Raw genomic sequence first — 16,659 nt, 5'->3', positions numbered from 1 at the left:
TGGAGAACTCTCACACGGCTAGACATGGACCTTCCATATGACCCAGTAATTCCTCTCCTGGGGATATACCCCAAGGACTCTGTAACACACAACCAAAAAGATATGTGTACGCCTATGTTCATAGCAGCACAATTCTTAATAGCTAAAACCTGGAAACAACCCACGTGCCCAACAACAGATGAGCAGCTGAGAAAACTGTGGTATACATACACAATGGAATACTATGCAGCTATTAAGAATAATGAACCCACCTTCTCTGACTCATCTTGGTGGAACTAGAAGGAATTATGTTAAGTAAGGTAAGTCAGAAAGATAAAGACGAGTATGGGATGAGCCCACTCATAAACAGAAGTTGAGAAAGAAAAACAGAGAGGGAAACACAAAGCAGGATTTGATTGAATTTGGAGTAGGGCACCAAAGTAAAAACCCAGGGTTGAGGGTGAGGGTGGATATTTGGCTTCATGGGGTGGGAGGCGGGGGATGGGACACAGTCTTTTGGTGGTGGGAATGATGTTTATGTACACTCCTATTAATTTGTAGTCCTGTAAATCACTATTTAATTAATATGAGATGGGAAAATTTGATTAAATGTCTCAAACTTTTTAATGCACAGACCATAGGCTGAGTCTTTGATAGGTTGACTCTCTTAAAAGCTTAGATCAGGGAGAAAAGAAGCAACTGGTGGCACAGCTATATAAAATAATGTCAAAGGACATATATTATGCTGATGTTGTATGATACAGCAAATCCTAACAAAGGGTTATTTCAAAGTTAACCCAATTGCCAAATAATGTGATAATAGCAATAACTATCTATTGTCTTCTTAAGCCCTAAGACAGCAGGAACCTCCTACTTCCTATATAGAGCATATATTTCCCCCCAATCCTGGAAACTCTAGAGTGGAGCTCACTTTCCAGCATGCTTCTCTCATATCATACCAAATGATGTCGCATCTGCTGATCCCAACATAATCAACACAAACGAGTACCACCTCAGCACCCTTCACTTCAGACTGTGTCCAGACAGTCAGTCACAGAATGTCAACCCTTCACCCTCATTACTCAGGTGAGACCTTTCCTTTCATAGGATTCTCTAATTCCATTTCAGGTGGTTCACTTCCTAACTAGGTCCCAAAACCTAGATATAGACCAGATCCCATGAGATAGGGCATATGTTCACATGTGTCCATAAATTAGGGCAGAATATATACCTGAAAGCAAAAGTGCACAATAATCTGCAGTGAATCAGTATAAAGTTCATAATGAAATAGTGTCTACTTAGAATTAGATACCCTCCTCACTTATTTTCTATTTACATTTCCCTCACTCACTCCCAAGCTAACCTTATCAAAGCAAGGACTGCAAAAGCTGAATAAGGGCAAGAGACTGGCATACTTTAACGATGACTCTTTAGTCACTATCAGGCCACCCCATCAGCTGGGGCCCTAATTGGGGAGTACTGAGATTCCCAAAGAGACATGATGGACCTAGATCTCAAGTAAATCCCTCTCTCCATTGTTACCAGTCATCTCTATCAGGAACAACAAAATAGACCCCTTTGTGGGTCCCCATAGGACCTTGTCCTCAATGTGGATCAACGGTAGAGAATGTTCCATCCTCTGAAGGGAGGCTGGACAACATACAATATGCTACACTTGAGGAAAATGGGCCCTGATATTGGGGCAGCATGGAACGTTCCTACTTATGACCACAGAATGTGAGCTCAGATATACAGGGATGCAGAGGTCACATAGACTCCTAAGCTGAATATGGGCCCCAGATCACATCAAATTGATGGAGTTTACAGTCAACAACATTTATACACCTTTCCCATATTTGGGAGCTACTCTTTTCTCTGATCCAGCTTTCTGGTCCTTTTTCCAGCCATGACATCATCTCCCCAGATAATAACTTGGATCCACCTGCATATCAGATTTCAGGCTCAGGGGAAAAAAAAAAACTAGTATAGTCATGGGCTCTTTGGAATATAACTAAAATATGCCTACTAGTTATCTACAAAATGGAGACAAACCCCCCACACACACACTCTTCATCTGCACTCCTCCAGCCTTTAGGTTCATGACTAGTCAACATTTTTTTTTTGGCTTTATATGTTAACTCTCTTTTCAGCCACCAGGTTCCAGATGCTAGCATGATGCCAACCAGACTTCCCTGGGCAGATGACCCCACCAATGTGTCCTGGAGCCCCGCTTCCCCAGAGTCCTGCCCCACTAGAGAAAGAGAGAGACAGGCTGGGAGTATGGATCGACTTGTCAACACCCATGTTCAGCAGGGAAGCAATTACAGAAGCCAGACCTTCCACCTTCTGCATCCCACAATGACCCTGGGTCCATGCTCCCAGAGGGCTAAAGAATAGGAAAGCTATCAGGGGAGGGAATGGGATATGGAGTTCTGGTGGTGGGAATTGTGTGGAATTGTACCCCTGTTATCCTATGGTTTTGTCAGTGTTTCCTCCTCATACATAAATTAAAATTTAAAGAAAAACACCACCTAAAATAAATAAATAAATAAAATACAGTAGTTTGGGGAGAAAAAAGTTTGTTTGCTAGAAAAATGGAAGAAGAGGATCTTTAGACTTAGAAATACTATGACCTGAAGGCACAGGTGCTGAGTTACCGCCTAGGGAAAAAAAAAACTTAAAAAAAGAATAGTTTCCTAAAAACCCACAGGTGATAGCTAAGTTTTTGAAATCTTACTCTCTGCAAACGGGAGAGTGATCTGTGCTCACGCATAACTGCTGGTTTGCCTTGGCGACTTTTAGGCAAGAAATCATTTTCCACCAGGATGTGCAGACAGTGAGCCACTTTCTTCTAGCTCCCAATACAGCCAGGAAATCTAATGAGATTTTAATTTTGATCTTTCGCAGGTGACACCTTTTATCTTTTTGAAAGTGTTCCACCGCCCAGCCCCTGTAGAGGGTGAGTCTTGTTGAAGAAGGTAATCAAAGGACTGTGACTCTTAATTGTTTCTCGAGCTAGACCCTGGAGCACCAAAGGCTTCTCATTGCACCATCCCACTCTGTCTCTGAAGTGTACATTCCTATGAATTCTTCCAAGGACACAGCCCTGAATGAGTAGTGTGTTATTGAGGCCAGCTGGTTGCATATGTGACTAAATGCAGTTAATGTCTCCGTAAAACAAGATTTGGTGGGGGAAAGGTACAGAAAACAGCTTGTCAAGTGAACACCAAGACAATACCTTGTGAAGAAGTTCCTTTGTTCATTGAAACTGCTTCCTTCCATTCTGGACAAGCCTGACTCTTCCTTCATGGGTCCCCTGCCTGAATTACATCTGGGACACAGCTGGGTTGGTTTCCCCAAGAGTCTCCAGTGAGCTTCTTTGCCCTACCCACGTGGACATCTTCCCAAACTGCTGCATTAATATCTAAATATGAATGTCAACCATTGGGCAGTAAATAACAAATATGAGCCAATTGACAATAAATTATAAATAGGAACCAGTAGTCAATAAATAGTGAATAGGAACCAATTGTTAATAAATAATGGAAACCAACAGTCAATAAATAATGAATTGAAACCAATAGTCAATAAATAATAAATATGAGACAACAAGGCAAGCTCCACTGTTAATCAAGAAAATTCCCCAACTCTGAAGGCAAAGACAGTAGAAGCGATAAAAGCAAAACTAGCTGTGAGATAAGGATTTGGAGCCAGTGGTAAGGGAATAAAGATATATAGCTATCTTTATTGGAGAGGTAAGAGAATCCGTCATACATAAAAACAAGAAGATACCATCAACATGGAGCATCAGAATAAAAAGAAGCTTTTGAAAATCAGAAATTTGATTAGAGTAAGTCTAGAAGTATTGGAAGGTGAAGCCAAAGTAAAACCAAAGGGCAACATGAAGAGAAAAACAAAAAAGCAGGAGATCCGCTGATGAGGCCCAATGTTTCAAAAATAGAAGATTAAGCACCAGAGAGAAGGGGCCAGGTGGTGGCGCGCCTGGTTGAGCGCGCGTATTACAATGTGCAAGGACCCGGGTTTGAGCTCCTGGTCCCCACCCGTGGGGAAAGCTTTGTGAGTGGTGAAGTAATGTTTCAGGTGTCTCTCTGTCTCTCTCACTCTCTCCATCTTCCTCTTTCTCTCAGTTTTTGGCTGTGTCTATCAAGTAAATAAAGATAATGTAAAAAGAAAGCTGGAAAGAACATTGTCAATGAAATGACAAGAATATTTTTTCTCCTTTCAGAAGGAAGATGCTGTTAGAAAATTTCTGAGACAATGACTGAAACTATAAATGAGACCTATTGTTGTCCGACTTCAGAACGTTAAAGACGAGAAAATAATCATAAAAACTTTCAGAAAGATAAAAGTCATCACCTGCGAAAGATCAAAATTAAAATCTCATTAGATTTCCTGGCTGTATTGGGAGCTAGGAGAAAATGGCTCACTGTCTGAACATCCCGGTGGACAGTGATTTCTCGCCTAGAAGTCTCCAAGGCAAACCAGCAGTTACGCATGAGTACAGATCACTCTCTCCTTTGCAGAGTGTAAGATCTCAGAAACTTAGCTACCACTTGTGGGATTTAAAAAAACTATTCTTTCTTTAAGTTTTTTTTTTTCTTTCTTTCTTTCTTTTTTTTTTTTTTTGAGAAAAATGTAACATGAGAGCTTTGGTATTGGGTGTGAAGAGTCTTCAGACACATACCAGAGTGTAAAGCGATATGCCTGGAATTCTGTGATATTATGAAGTCATGATAAAATGATAATATGGGAAAGTTACTGAAGAAGGACAAAAGTGATAGAGGAAACCAAGAACGAGGAAGACATAGTGTAAAAAAAAAGGAGGGTGGGGAACCTGGTGGTGGCGCTTTGAGTTAAGTGCATATAATATGAAGCATATGGACCGGCGCAAGGATCCTGGTTTGAACCCTGAGCTCCCACCTGCAGGGAGGTCACTTCACAAGCGGTGAAGCAGGTCTGCAGGTATCTGTCTTTCTCTCCGCCTCTTTGTCTTCCCCTCCTCTCTCTATTTCTCTCTGTCCTATTCAAAAAATCAAAAAGACGGCCACAGGAGCAAATGGATTCATAGTGCAGTCACCAAGCTGGAGGCTAATAATAATAATAACAACAACAATAATAATAATTGGGGGTGGGCCATGTGGTGTTGCACCTGGTTGAGCGCACATGTTGCACTGTGCAAGGACCCAGGTTCCAGCCCTCAGTCCCCACCTGCAAGGGGGAAAGCTGAGAGTGGTGAAGCAGGGTTGCAGGTGTTTTTCTGTCTCTTTCCCTCTGTCTCCCCCTTCCTCTAGATTTCTGACTGTCTCTATCCAATAGATAAATAAATATAATTTTAAAAGTTTTAAATAATAATAATAATCTGGGGAGAGGAAATCCTCACGGAGAAGGGAGCTGTGGGAATGGTCAGCAAAGAAAATATGGGGTTTGTAGACCAGTGGCATGAGGAGAGAGAGAAAGCAGGGTGAATCAGAGCTGAAGGATAGAGGACTGCAGAAAGAATGGTTTTATGACAGAGGAGCTAGTTAATTTGTATTGAGGAATAATGAGTGATCAGACTTTTTGTTTTACACTCAATGCATTTTTTTAATGTACAAGAAAAAGCAATAATAATGTGCTTTGTGATTCAATACGCATAGTAATTACATAGTAAGCAACGAATATTTATTTAAACAAAAATTGTTGTGTAACTATTTGGGGAAAATAAATGTATGTGTGGCTACAGAGACATTCTGTAAGAGTACTTTCCACCTCATCTTTCCTAACAGGGAGTCAGTAGAACTGTCCTAAATGAACCTTACCTAGAAATACAAAGGCAGATATCTGAGCAAATCACTAAAAAGTCTGAATGCATTTTCAGAAAGTAGGTCTTAAAGAAGGAGGGTAGAAGCAGGGGAATTAGGTCTATTTATATATCTATTCCACCTGAAACTTAGGGCTATTTGACTTTTTTTTTTAATTATGTGAAATTTTGCTTCAACCAAACTTTGACTTAGGGGCTGAAAAGTGGCACACCTGGTTGAGTGCATGTTTTTGTTTGTTTGTTTTTTCAAAGAACTATATTTTTTATTAGTGATTTACAAGATTATAAGATAATAGGGATATAACTCCACACCACTCCCACCACCAAAATTCTGCACCCCAATGTCCTCCAATGGTAACTACCAAAGTTCTCCCAGGGTCATAGACATGGATGGGTTGAATATATCTAGCCTTTCTGTTTCCAAGTGTATGTGTTTCAATTCTATTTGTTTTTGAAATATTTTTTATTTATTTATTATTGGATAGAGACAGAGAGAGATTGAAAGGGTTGGGGGAGAGGTAGAGAAGAAGAGACAGACAGAGAGACACTTGCAGTCCTATTTCACCACTTGTGAAGCTTTCCTCCTACAGGAGGGGGCCAGGGGCTTGTACCTGGGTCCTTGTATGCTGAAATGTGAGGAGCACTCATGTTACCATGCACAAGGACCCAGGTTCAAGTCCGTGGTTCCCACCTGCAATGGGGAATCTTCACAAGATAATTGCTTCTCTGTTGGACATGGATGTTGGCCAGTTGATCCATACCTCTAACCTGTTTTCATCTTTGTCTAGTGGGGTAGGGCTTTTGAGAGGTGAAGTTTTGTGACATGTTATTGAGGTCATTTGCCCAGAGAAGTCAGGATGGAACTATTGTAGCATCTGGAACTTTGTAGCTGAAAGACGGTAAGATATAACACAGAAAAAACAATGTTTAATAAACAGGAACCAAAGAGTAAGAGTGGAGAAAGTAGAAATAAGGATCTTAGGGTGGAAAGAGGTTAGGAAATAGCTATGTCCCTAGGGGCGTATGACTTTTGTAATCTTTGCTTGAGCATAATAGCTAACATGGAGGTGAACTAGAAATATTGTCTGGGAAGATGGTGTCAGAGTTGAGAGTAGAAATAGAAATCTTTATTAGAGCAGAGAGTAACTCCCAAAACTTGAAGAAAATATGCAGATACAATTCATTGTTGACCACATCAATCTGACTTGGGGCACATGTATACTCATATTTAGCACAGGAACCACATCAATCTGACTTGGGGCACATGTATACTCATATTTAGCCTAGTCCCTGTCAGACTCATCTCACAGTCCATATTCAGAGATGGGAATGTTCTAGGCTGCACTCATGATAAGACTGGTCTCTGAGTGGCAGAGTAGGCTGACCCAGCCTCCCTGCAGAGAGTGGGGCAATCCTTACCATTGTTAGTTTATAATGAGTGTAAAGTCCTGGAGAGTTTCACAAGAGAGCTTGTGATGGCATTCTTGATGGATGTGACCAGTGATAGCAGAGAGAGGAATCTGTCATGGTCAAGGCCCATAGTATTTAGCCCATTGTCATATGCTTTACATTGGTTTGTTCTAGCCCTCCCCCGCCAAGAGAATTGGATCAGTCCTGTTAATTTCGCGGGCCTGCTTGGCCCCGCCCCAAGGAACCCCGAGAGAGGGTTCCTGAGTCCAAGGGTTCCTGAGTTCCTGAGTTCGAGAGTTTCAGAGTTACAGAGTAAGAGAGAGTTCCACAGTGGAAGAGTTTCAGAGGGTTCCCCAGTACGAGAGTTCCAGAGTTCCAGAGTTGGAGAGTTCCCGAGTTACAGAGTAAGAGAGAGTTCCACAGTGGAAGAGTTTCAGAGGGTTCCCCAGTACGAGAGTTCCAGAGTTCCAGAGTTCCTGAGTTCCAGAGTAAGGGAGAGGGTTCCTGAGTTCGAGAGTAAGGGAGAGAGGGTTCCTGAGTCCGAGAGTTCCAGAGTTGGAGAGTTCCTGAGTTCGAGAGTGCCAGAGTTGGAGGGTTCCTGAGTTCCGGAGTTCGAGAGTTTCAGAGTTACAGAGTAAGAGAGAGTTCCACAGTGGATGAGTTTCAGGGGGTTCCCCAGTACGAGAGTTCCAGAGTGACAGAGTAAGAGAGGGTTCCTGAGTTCCAGAGTAAAAGAAAAGAGTTCTTGTGCCGCCGCAAAGAGACAGCAGAGTTCTGTTTGGTGATTAGTTTGTCTTAGTTTATGAATCGTTGTTCCTGAATAAAGAAATACAGCTTCCCTGCCCAGCCATTGTCTCCGCGTCTCTGTTACCCGCCGTGAAGCAAGCCAGCCCGGCAAGAGCCTCCGAAATATTAACAACAAATGGCGCCCACGTGGACCTGACCTGCGCATCTCTCAGATAAGTAAAGACAATTTGGCTACCTATGCACTATGGCCTTCTCTTCTGCTTGTGAAGAGATCTCCAAAGGCCTCTGCTCTTTCTTCACGAGACTGTTTTGCTGTTTCTGGAACATTTATCTCTGGACCACTCTGTGGTTTCCACTCGCTCGGGCGAACTCAGAACAGCCAGCGGGAAGAGCCAGCGGGAGGGAGGCAAGGCACGGAGCTGCCGTTTCCACCTGGTTAAACAGCCAGCCAGCCGGCTGCGCCCAGACAACCCCGCGCACCGCGCCCACAGCCCCACAGCCCCGCAGCCCGCAGGAGGCCTACGCCAGCACACAAGAGCCCCTGGAGCCCGAGGCCAACACGCAAGAGCCCGAGGCCAGCCCACAGGAGCCGGCTCTCCACCCCGTGGCGCAGGGCACTGGACGCGTGATCCCTCCACGCTGCTCAGCCACTGCGAACAGGGCAGCAGACATGGCAGGGCCATGGGGCAGGGCCGCGGCGGCCTATCATGGCTGCCACCCCTGGGCACCTAGGCCCACGCCTTCTACAAAACTGGCCTGCCTGCCCTCTTTCTATGAATTCTGGAACCATCCCAGGCCTCCCGGACCCCCGGGCTCCCTGCCAAAACTGGGCACACGAGATCTCCAGCCGCCGGTCCGGTGTGAAGGCAGACAAGCTGGAGTACACAGAGATTTGTGCAGAGATCGCAACCTGCAATTCCTAAAAGTGAAGCTGCGCGGGAAGCCACCTCCAGATGGTGAAACCCCCCCCGCAACAACTAAGACAGTACAGATTTAAATTCGTGTTTAAAATGACATGTCTTCGTAACAAAGGTTTCTCTCCTTGTGTATTAATGACCATGTTTATGTGTATGTTTAAAGTTTGGTAAACAGTAGCTTTAAGGCTAAATTCTTACTAGTCAAAGTTAAATGAAAAAGGTTTTCAATGTAATTCTCATAAAGATAAAATTAACTTACATTTAAAGTCTAAGGTAAAAATTAGTTAACAATCAATATATTTTAACTAAGTTAGACTAAACAAAAGGTTAAATAGACTTGTTGATATGTAAAACTCTCCACTACCTTCTCTATTAGAAATGGTAGATCGCACAATTGCTATGCTAATTATTCTCATGCCTGAGGTTTCCTCTCCGGCCCACACCTAGGGTGTGTCTCCATCTTGAATGGGTGTAACAAAAGGTTAAAAGACATTGTTGATATGTAAAAGTCTCAAATTCCTTCTCCATTAGAAACGTTGGATCGTGCAGTAGATATGCTAATAACAAGTTTTGTTTCATAGTAAGTAAGTTGCAGCCAGCTGCCTGTGGGACTCTAGGCCATTCCCTGCCCCCATGCAAATGCCCGTCGAAGAAAGTATGCCCCCCAGAGGCAAGAAATGTTTTTTTTAAGCTGATAAAGTTTAGTTTGTGCCAGTTTCTTTTTTAAAAAATGCCTGTACGATATAGGTTTCTGTTCACCCCACACCCTTGATACTGTAGCCATTTGGTTAAAAGAAAAGGGGGAATTGTCGTATGCTTTACATTGATTTGTTCTAGCCCTCCCCCGCCAAGAGAATTGGATCAGTCCTGTTAATTTCGCGGGCCTGCTTGGCCCCGCCCCAAGGAACCCCGAGAGAGGGTTCCTGAGTCCGAGGGTTCCTGAGTTCCTGAGTTCGAGAGTTTCAGAGTTACAGAGTAAGAGAGAGTTCCACAGTGGAAGAGTTTCAGAGGGTTCCCCAGTACGAGAGTTCCAGAGTTCCAGAGTTCCTGAGTTCCAGAGTAAGGGAGAGGGTTCCTGAGTTCGAGAGTAAGAGAGAGAGTGCTTGCGCCACCGCAAAGAGACAGCAGAATTCTGTTTGGTGATTAGTTTGTCTTAGTTTATGAATCGTTGTTCCTGAATAAAGAAATACAGCTTCCCTGCCCAGCCGTTGTCTCCGCGTCTCTGTTACCATGCCATGAAGCAAGCCAGCCCGGCCAGAGCCTTCCGAAATTTTAACAACAGCCCATAACTTCATCTGGCCACGTGTCCATGTGAATTTAGGCTGAGTCTATAGTCAATAGAGCTGTGATGTGTTGTTCCATATCTCTTCATTGGCCAGCTTTGTTATTGGTGATGGTCCATATTATTTCACTTGTTGGTCTTACTGGTCATCTACCATTCATACCAGCCTCTTGGCAGTTCAATCCTATGACTTCTCTTTCCTTCCTTGACAGTGTTAACTCTTTATTGGCTTATCTATATCACTTACAGCTGTTGTCTGTGCTCTTCTGGTCACTTCTTATTCATTTATGGTGCCTACTTTTTCTCATTTTTTTTCTTTTTTACCAGAGCACTGCTCAGCTTTGGCTTATGGTGATGCGGGGGATTGAGCCTGGGACTTCGGAGCCTCAGACAGGAGAGTCTCTTTGTATAACCATTATTCTATCTGCCCCCACCTCTACTTTGTTTCATTAGACACACAAATGCACTCACAAAAACTCTCACCTCATACAACTCAATTACCAGGTGATTTCCTAGGATCTGCTCTGGATTGAATTTTGCAACTAATCCTTTAACAGCATGTTTTCCCATTGCTTGCTAGGAATTAAGTTTCAGACTTCCTGCTTCCTCACTTTCTTTTGTCTGAGCTGAGATGAGGTTTCCAGACTGCCCTTGAAGTATGCTCTGAATCTCTGGGTCTTTTGCACTCTCTCCTGTCAGCCTCATATTCTGACATTGCTGTATGGGTCAGAGAACCCATTTTCTGTTATCTAGGCAAATAGTACATTCCTTGGTCCTAAGAAAGGAACTTGGCATGTCAGAGGAGCAGAAAAGGAAATTTAGGGTAGAAAGAATAAGGGAAACTGACTAAAGACGTAGCTGAGAATGTGTACTGGTATGATGTAAGACATCTTTTTATTTATCTTAAGAATTTTTGTCTTTATTTTAAGAACCATAGACAATTATCGAATTGTTTGCAGCATGAAATAGTTGGGATCTGATTCCTCAGGTTCACCAGATGAAAGATGAATTTGGATGAATTATAAGAAGTGGATAAAAAAATACGCTAAGGATGGTGCACAAGAAAGACACTAATGTGTGTGGGTGGGGAAAATTGTCCAGCGATAGTACTCAGAACTTGTATGCACAAGATCTCAGGTCCAATTCCCAGCACCACTAGTAATCAAAGCTGTGTCCTCATCAAAATAAAAAGAAAGGAAAAAAAAAGATAGTTGGGTTGATGTAGGTAGAGAAATGTGAAACAAAGTCTTAAGATATAAAATCAGCCAGTTGCCATACTGACTTGATTAAGGGTGATGAGGAAAGGCATCAAAGATACTTCCCATGCCCTGTTGTTTTTCTGGCTTGAATAGTCAGATAGTTATTGGTGACCATCAAAAATAAAGAATATGCTGAAAGATGACCAAGGATACAGTCTTAACTTTTTGAGCTTGAGATGTATTTGATACAGCTGAGATCTGCAGAACTGGATATGCAGTCTGATAGATATATGAAGCAAAGGATAAATGTCTGAGTTGACTGATAAAAATGGTGGAGTCGTGGCATACCATTTTCCTATTACTGCTCAAATGAATTGTCACGATCTACTAGCAATTTCAAACAAAGCCAAACTATTATTTTAGTTCTGGAAATCCAAAATGGAGGTGAGAAGTTAAGGGTGGTTTCATTGGCTAAAAACAAAGTATTAGCTAAAGTCAAAGTGTTGTTTTGTAGAGAGAATCTACCCCTCTGCCTCCCCAGTTTCTAGAAGTCTCCTCCATTTGCATCCCTTGGCTGTTTCTTCCTTCTTGGAAACCAGCAATGTAGCATATTCAACTCTCTAGCCCCATCCATCCATTGACCCCCCCCCCAACCCAACTTTGACTTTTGCTGTTGTCATTTCTCCTTGTATGACTTCCACCCTGTAACTTCACTCATATATATATATACCTTTACACTGAGTCCATGGATAATCTAGCATAATCACTTCAACTCAAGTTTCTTAAGGTAATTTTATCTACAACATCCCTAGTGATGTATAAAATAGCATATTCACTGTTCCCTGGATTGGGATGTGGATGTCTCTGAGGGACCATCATTCTGCCTCCCACAAATGTAGACACATCTCGGCAGGTGTTTATTGAATAGGTGATTTCAAACAAGAATGAGGTGTTTTGAACAAAATGTTGGTTTCTGCTAATTTGACTGACACATTTAAACAGGGATGTACAATGGATGAGCCAAAGGAAATAAAGTAACACACAGCACTGTCGCACTATTGAAAGCCAAGTTGTTGGCTTTACCCACCAAGGTAAATATTTTGTCTTTGAAGGAACTGGCTCTTTTTGAACATGTAGGGAAAAGAAATTATTCTGAAGCCTTGCTTCTTGAGATTTTGTTTACCTGTTTTTAAGAAGATCTGCTACCATGGGATTGGTGAATTGTGATATATATATAATCAAGTTTTACCATGACATCATTGCATAAGGGAACTGCTTCAAATCTTCTCACGTGGGGTCAGAACATTTTGACTTTGTTATAATATCTGTACACAGAATTCACAACCACAATGAAAGCATGTGTGCAGGTATATCAAAGTCAAATGCTTCAGAGTAGAAGCTTCCTTTTAAACTGTAGAGTTGAAGTCACTTGAATCTAGCTGTGACTGTTAGGATGTCTCTCCAATTTGTTTTTCTCTTCTGCTTTGGTCACTGAGTGCCAACGATTGCTCTGTCCCAGCTATTCCTTCCATCTTCTATAATACTTAATAGAATTTGTCGGACTACAGATATAGTGAGTTGGATGCCTACTAACCATGGACTTGACTTTGTTTCAAGATCATGCTCCACATGAAAGGTACCATAATGCAGTAGGAAGCTATGGCACTGTGGTGTCTCTTCTCTCTGCCTAGAGGGGGAAAAAAATTATCCCAGTATCTGTGAGGTTGTGCAAGGTCTTGACTCCACAAAAACAAATACAATATAAAAGGAAGGAAGGATTAAATCACAGTAAATTCTGCCTCTCAAAGTAATTACTAGAAATCCAGAAGCTCTGTTTGTCAAACTCTAGTTGCTTCTATTTTTAGTTCTAAAATGCTGAAGAAGATTCCTTCTGTTTCCATGTCCCCATTAGATTCCTTCCTTTTTCTGTTGCCTGGGAGGAGGGCTGTTTCTATTCAGGAGATGCAGTTTGGCAAATGTCTTCTCAGTGCCCTGCTGGTCTCTCCTCCTCCCTTCCTCTGAATTCCCTTAATCCACCAACAAACTCTGCCAAAGGCCCAACAGGATCCCCTCTCTGCTCAGATCTGCATTTGTCTTTCTCCCAAATGCATAGTGACAAGCACCTGGTCTTTGACAAGTGTGTGGTAAATAGTCGGACATCTTGAAAAGCGCCACAACCTGCTCTAACTAGAACATTGACCCTACAGTGCAAACCTTCACTTCCCCCTTTAGTCTTCCTCTTCCCGGTAACTTCTGCTCACTTAAGGACACCAGAGGGAGACTATTGCAATCTTAACTGTAGTCCTGATCTTTGCAAAGGTGGATGGTATTTATTTGCCTCCTGATGTCAGTAAGAGGAAAATTTATTTCCCTGTCTCCTTTGCTATTACCACATTTTTTTCCCTTTTTGCCTCCTGCCTTCCTCCTCCTCCAGCCATGAACAATACATTCACCCCAGATTCTGTGGCCCCTCCATCCCATCATTTCACTTCCTTTCTGCCTTTGACACTTAAGACTCATCACTTCTTGTCTGAGTCAGACTAATGAATTTCTTACGATGTCACTTTTTTTTTTTGTCATCACCAGGGCTTCATTGCTCCAGGCCAACTATTTCAGATAAAGAAACATGTACAGAGAAACAGAGACAGAGAGAAAGACACCAGAGCACAGAATCTTCCTTCAGTTCAGTGGGACCTAGCTCGCTCAAACATGGGTCTATGAGAAGTTCAGCACACTAGCCAAGTGAGTTATCTTACAGAGCCTGTGTCCCTTTTAACAAACAGTTTTGGGGACTGGAGTGGTTCACCTGGTTGAGTACACGTGTTGCATTGTGTGAGGACCTAGGTTGAAACCCCTGGTTTCCACCTGTATGGGGGAGTTTCATGAGCATTGAAGCAGTGCTGCAGGTGTCTCACTTTCTCTTGCCCTCTGAGTCTCTCCCTTCCATTTCCGTTTTCCTGTGTCTGTATCTAATGAATAAAGTATATTTTTTAAAAGTTTTAAATGTTTTTGCAAGTCACAGGACATAAGAATTAGACTGAAAGAACTAAATTCTGACCTCTAGTCTCATGTTTTATTTTTTATTTGTATATTTTTGCCTCCAGGTTATCACTGGAGCTCAGTGCCTGCACTATGAATCCACTGCTCCTAGAGGTTATTTTTTTCTCTTTTGTTGCCCTTGTTGTTTATAGTTGTTGTTTTTGTTGGATAGGACAGAGAGAAATCAAGAGAGGACAGGAAGACAGAGAGGGGGAGAGAAGAATGGACACCTGCAGACCTGTTTCACCACTTGTGAGGTGACCCCCTGAAGGTGGGGAGCCTGGGGCTTGATCTGGGATCCATACTTAGTCCTTGTGCTTACTGTCATGTGCATTTAGCCCACTGCACTACCGCCCAGTCCCCTAGTCTCACGTTTCTAAAAAATACAATGCATTCTTTTTTTTTTGCTTCTGACTTTTCTTAATAGTCACCCAATCTGGTCCCCTGTGCCTACACTGAATTTCTCTGTTCCAGTCTCTTGGAAACAGAGTTGGCAGTCAGCTGAGGTAAAGAACAAACACCTCATCACAGACCCCTGCAAGCGTCAACCCGGCTTTGACCTAGCACTTTATGATTGGGCCCTCCTCAATCGCTATCGAACAGGCCATGGCCTGTGCGCCGCTATGTTCCATCGCTGGGGAGCCAGAGACGACCCGAACTGCCCCTGCGGCTACAGACAGACTATGACCCACATAGTCCACGACTGCCACCTCTCCAGATTCAAAGGAGGTCTCGAAACTTTACATCAGGCTCAACCTGACGCTGTTGACTGGCTACGGAAGAAGGGCAAACGCTAGAAGAAGAAGAAGTGATTTAATATTGATTTAGAAAATTATAAGATAACAGGGATATAATTCCACACCATTCCTACCACCAGAGTTCTGTGATCCCATTCCCTCTATTGGAAATGGCAATAGTTCTCCCAAGTCACAGTTATGGGTCGATATATATCTTTTCCCCCTATGGCCCTGCCTTCTCTCTCTCTTTTTTTTTTCTCTGCCTTATCTTTCTAATCCAAACCTCCACCTATTACTACTTCCAAGTGGTCCTCCTTTTCCCCTCTTCCTCTTAGAGTCCTAATGGAATTAGGGTTCAAAGTCCTCGAGTCATCTTCCACTAACATTTCTCCCATTCAGGGATTATGGGCCAAAATTCTTTCTGGGGTGCAGAAAATGTAAGGTCTGGCTTCTATAATTGCTTCTCCACTAGACATGGGTGTTGGAAGGTGTATCCATACCCCCAGACTGTTTCTATCTTTCCCTAGTGGAGTAGGAGAGGTGAGGTTCCAGGACACATTGGTGAGATCATTTGCTCAGGGAGGTCAGGATGGAATCATGCTAGCCTCTGTGACCTGGTGACTGAAAGGAAGTAAGATATAAAGCAGCACAAATTGTTTAATAAAAGCAAATATTTTTTAAAGATTAATTTCCCATTTGATCTGTTTTTTCTAATTGACCTGCATTTTTTAAACATTTTTTTGTTTATTGGATAGAGAGAAATAAGAGGCGTAGGAGATAGAAAGAAGAGAGACACCTGCAGCACTTGTTTTGACCACTCTCAAAGTTTCACCACTGCTAGGGGGAGCATTTCCCGGGGCTTGAACCTGGGGTCCTGCTGAGCTAGCATGGGGTGCTTCTTCCTGGACATACTCTCTGGGTTGGAGAGAACTTGACCGGAACCAGCCTGGGCTGCTACTCACTCAGCTACCCAAGGGAGATGACTCAGGAACAGACTTGTGGTGGTGAGGCAGTTCAATTCTTTATTGATCAGAGAGCCAAGGCTTTTAAAGGCAGACCTGGAAGTGGCAAGTCGGAAACAAAAAAATGGCTAGGAAAGGGGTGGAGAAAGGCAAAAGCGGCTAGAAATGTAGGAACTTCCTTAGGAACTGCTGCGAGGGTTTTAACTGGTAGGATTAATAATACCCTGCAGGCAGGGAGGGTCTTGAGCATAGAAAGAAGATAGATCAAAGGAATGGAATGGATGGTGATCTTTCAGGCAAAACAATGATTAAGTAGATAATAAGGGAGCAGGCCATAGTATTAGGAATGCAGGGTGTTTTGTGAGGCAGGGAATCTGATAAGACAAGATGATGGATGTCCCCTCTAGTCAACCCCTGCCAAGCTTCACAATTTCCTCACAGTTTCCCAACATCTCCCCCTTTCTTTTTATCTAAAGGCCATCGTATAAGGAATGCAGGGTACTTTGTGAGAGAGGGAGTCTTATAAGACGGGGCAAACCTTTGGAGTTACTCCTGTCCCTCCTTGC

The sequence above is a fragment of the Erinaceus europaeus genome, chromosome 5 (assembly GCF_950295315.1).
Source record: "Erinaceus europaeus chromosome 5, mEriEur2.1, whole genome shotgun sequence".
NCBI lineage: Eukaryota > Metazoa > Chordata > Mammalia > Eulipotyphla > Erinaceidae > Erinaceus > Erinaceus europaeus.
The sequence above is the reverse complement of the archived record's forward strand: the minus strand, read 5'-3'. Positions refer to the sequence as shown.